This window comes from Caretta caretta, chromosome 8, assembly GCF_965140235.1.
Source record: "Caretta caretta isolate rCarCar2 chromosome 8, rCarCar1.hap1, whole genome shotgun sequence".
NCBI lineage: Eukaryota > Metazoa > Chordata > Testudines > Cheloniidae > Caretta > Caretta caretta.
In genome coordinates this window covers 80,527,083-80,531,340 of record NC_134213.1, presented here as the reverse complement: position 1 = coordinate 80,531,340, position 4,258 = coordinate 80,527,083, and positions in this window count along the sequence as shown.

Here is a 4,258-nt window from a genome sequence, read left to right as displayed (position 1 = left end):
TCTGTCATTATACTATTCAGGCAATATTACAAGGAACTCCTGTTTAGTACAGGTTGAACCTCTCTGGTCCAGCAACATCTGTGGTCTGGCATGATTTTATTTTATGTTTTTTATGCTTTATCTCCTTATTTCCTTGTGCCAATACAGTAAAATTGTGTAACAACACTAACACTTTGCTATGGAGAGAGGCAGTAAGCCTTGGCTCGGCGGCGTTGCAAGCATTGTTCTGTTTATTCGCCTCAGTGAGATAAAAAGAAAAAGAGATCTGTTTGTTACAATATTGACCTCCTGTGGTTCAGCAAATACTCTGGTTTGGCACCGGTCAGGTTCCCAGGGTGCTGGATTAGAGAGGTTCAACCTGTATTTTAGAAAATAATGAATAATACTGAGGAAATAGAGGAAAAGAGAGATTTATTTAAATACTATTTTTGCACTACGATTAATCTTCATTCTCAAATAAAAGGTAAGTGAGGCAGAGCTAAGCTATAATAAGGGCAAACAAGCATTAGTTTTCATAGCACCCCAAAGTGTGACAGGCACTTTACAGTACAAATAGACATTTTCCCTGTCCTGAAGACCTTATAATCTAAGACCCTGATTCTACAGACACTTATGTAGTAGTAGTAGTTCCCTTGAAATCAGTGAGACTACTGGCATGGCTGAAGTTAAGCATGTGTTTGCAGGATTAGAACGTATTAAATATGACTCAACAAATGGGAAAATAACCATCAGGGAGTGGATGGGGTGGGAAGAATAACGGTTACAGCTAACATGCACATGCACTAAGTAATTCTACTTAGTTTTTGTTTTTTGTTTTTGTTTCAAATTATACAGTATATTAACAGCTATTATAATGCATGGAAAGTAATAGTGATGTAAAATGTTGTTTCAAATTTGCTAACAACTTTGGTTTAAATTTTGCTTAAGTTGTGACAAATTGCTTATCCACCACTTCAGGTATATTGCCGAGCTAATAAAAATACAACAACAAAATATGCAGAGCAGTTTTAAAAATTGCTTTTTGCCTACTTTATCTACTATTAATCCTTCTAGGCAATCAGCTATTGTGAAGCAAGACAGATGGGAATAGTAGGAAATATCATTATTATGGGCACCAATAGCAACTGCTATTATTAAAAATACTTTTCACTATAGCCCCCCGTTTTCACACGTTCAAAACTTTCAAAAACATACACCATTTATTTTTCCATATTTGGTCTCTGTCCAAAGGTGAAATTTTTAGAAAAGTTTCAATAAAATTAATTCTGTTATTTTTGAGTGAGAGAATTAAATACACTTTTCTTAATTTAAACAAATTTTTTCAAACATATTTTGTATTTAACATGGCCATGTCAAAATTGACTGAAGGTAAAAGTTGACATGGAAAAAAGCCTTAACAACAACTAATGCCTTTTCTTGGGTTGAAAAACAGACATGAAGGTCGCTATCTTAAAACAAAAAAACTTCAAATCCAGACTCCAGCGAGAAACTGCTGAATTGGAATTCATTTGCAAATTGGATACTATTAATTTAGGCTTAAATAGAGACTGGGAGTGGCTAAGTCATTATGCAAGGTAGCCTATTTCCCCTTGTTTTTTCCTACCCCCCCTCCCCCGATGTTCTGGTTTAACTTGGATTTAAACTTGGAGAGTGGTCAGTTTGGATGAGCTATTACCAGCAGGAGAGTGAGTTTGTGTGTGTATGGGGGTGGGGGGTGTGTGTGAGAAAACCTGGATTTGTGCTGGAAATGGCCCACCTTGATTATCATGCACATTGTAGGGAGAGTGGTCACTTTGGATGAGCTATTACCAGCAGGATAGTGAGTTTGTGTGTGTGGTTTTGGGGAGGGGGGTGAGGGGGTGAGAGAACCTGGATTTGTGCAGGAAATGGCCCAACTTGATTATCATGCACATTGTGTAAAGAGTTGTCACTTTGGATGGGCTATCACCAGCAGGAGAGTGAATTTGTGTGGGGGGGTGGAGGGTGAGAAAACCTGGATTTGTGCTGGAAATGGCCCAACCTGATGATCACTTTAGATAAGCTATTACCAGCAGGACAGTGGGGTGGGAGGAGGTATTGTTTCATATTCTCTGTGTGTATATAAAGTCTGCTGCAGTTTCCATGGTATGCATCCGATGAAGTGAGCTGTAGCTCACGAAAGCTCATGCTCAAATAAATTGGTTAGTCTCTAAGGTGCCACAAGTACTCCTTTTCTTTTTGCGAATACAGACTAACACGGCTGTTACTCTGAAACCTAACAGTATTTACAGGAGCATCAACTTGAAAAGCACATTTTCATCTAAAGATATAACTACTGTTGTTATCCACAGCATTCCCAGGGCAGCAAGAGATTAGAAGAAATACTATTGTTCTTTTTCCGTCAGATAACTTCCTTTGTGAATTTTTCAAGACTCTGTAGAGAAATGTAAATATATCTTCGTAGGAGTGCTATAAAAGTGCTCAGTAATACCAGTCTAGGTTGTCTATGTAGGAGTGTGTTAATGTGCTAGTGAGCGTGTGCTACCTGTATGTGGGTGAGCGATGCATCAGGCAAGGGTGCACTCTGCATGGGGGGCTCTGAGGTGAGGGGGTGTTCTGTGGGGTGAGGGGCACAGGATTGGGGTAGCTCTGAGGGTAAAGGGGGTGCTCTGGGGGAACAGGATGGGAACTAGCTGTGTGGGAGGGGGTAGCAAGACGGGAGGTAGCCATGGTAGGGGGTGCTCTGTGGGGTGGGAGGAGAGGGACGGGGGTAGATCTGGTGTGAGGGGGGCGCTCTGTGGGGTGGGAGGATCAGGATGGAGGGTAGCTGTGGGGTAAGGGGGCACTCTGTGAGGTGGGAGGAGTGGGACAGGGTAGTTGAGGGGGTGTGAGGTGTGGGATGGAGTAGCTGTGGGGTGAGGGGCGCTCTGTGGGGTGAGGGGGATGGGGTAGCTGTGGAGTGAGGGGCGCTCTGTGGGGTGGGCGGAACAGGACGGGGGCAGCTGTGGGGGGACAGGGGCACTCTGTGGGGTGGGCGGAGCAGGACTGGGGTAGCTGTGGGGTGACGGGGGCACTCTGTGGGGTGAGGGGACGCGGGACGGGGTAGCTGTGGGGTGACGGGGGCGCTCTGTGGGGTGAGGGGACGCGGGACGGGGCAGCTGTGGGGTGACAGGGGCGCTCTGTGGGGTGAGGGGACGCAGGACGGGGTAGCTGTGGGGTGACGGTAGCGCTCTGTGGGGTGGGCAGAGCAGGACTGGGGTAGCTGTGGGGTGACGGGGGCGCTCTGTGGGGTGAGGGGACGCGGGACGGGGTAGCTGTCGGGTAACGGGGGCGCTCTGTGGGGTGGGCGGAGCAGGACGGGGGGATCTGTGGGGTGACGGGGGCGCTCTGTGGGGTGAGGGGACGCGGTTAGCTGTGGTGGGACGGGGCGCTCTGTGGGGTGGGCGGAGCAGGACGGGGGGAGCTGTCGGGTGAGGGGGGCGCTCTGTGGGGTGAGGGGATGTGGGACGGGGTAGCTGTGGGGTGACAGGGGTGCTCTGTGGGGTGGGCGGAGCAGGACGGGGGGATCTGTGGGGTGACGGGGGCGCTCTGTGGGGTGAGGGGACGCGGTTAGCTGTGGTGGGACGGGGCCCTCTGTGGGGTGGGCGGAGCAGGACGGGGGGAGCTGTCGGGTGAGGGGGGCGCTCTGTGGGGTGAGGGGATGTGGGACGGGGTAGCTGTGGGGTGACAGGGGTGCTCTGTGGGGTGGGCGGAGCAGGACTGGGGTAGCTGTGGGGTGACGGGGGCGCTCTGTGGGGTGAGGGGACGCGGGACGGGGTAGCTGTGGGGTGACGCGGGCGCTCTGTGGGATGAGGGGACGCGGGACGGGGTAGCTGTGGGGTGACGGGGCGCTCTGGGGGGTGGGCGGAGGACGGGGACGCTCTGTGGGGTGAGGGGATGCGGGACGGGGTAGCTGTGGGGTGACGGGGGCGCTCTGTGGGGTGAGGGGACGCGGTTAGCTGTGGTGGGACGGGGCGCTCTGTGGGGTGGGCGGAGCAGGACGGGGGGGAGCTGTCGGGTGAGGGGGGCGCTCTGTGGGGTGAGGGGATGTGGGACGGGGTAGCTGTGGGGTGACAGGGGTGCTCTGTGGGGTGGGCGGAGCAGGACTGGGGTAGCTGTGGGGTGACGGGGACGCTCTGTGGGGTGAGGGGACGCGGGACGGGGTAGCTGTGGGGTGACGGGGCGCTCTGGGGGGTGGGCGGAGGACGGGGACGCTCTGTGGGGTGAGGGGATGCGGGAC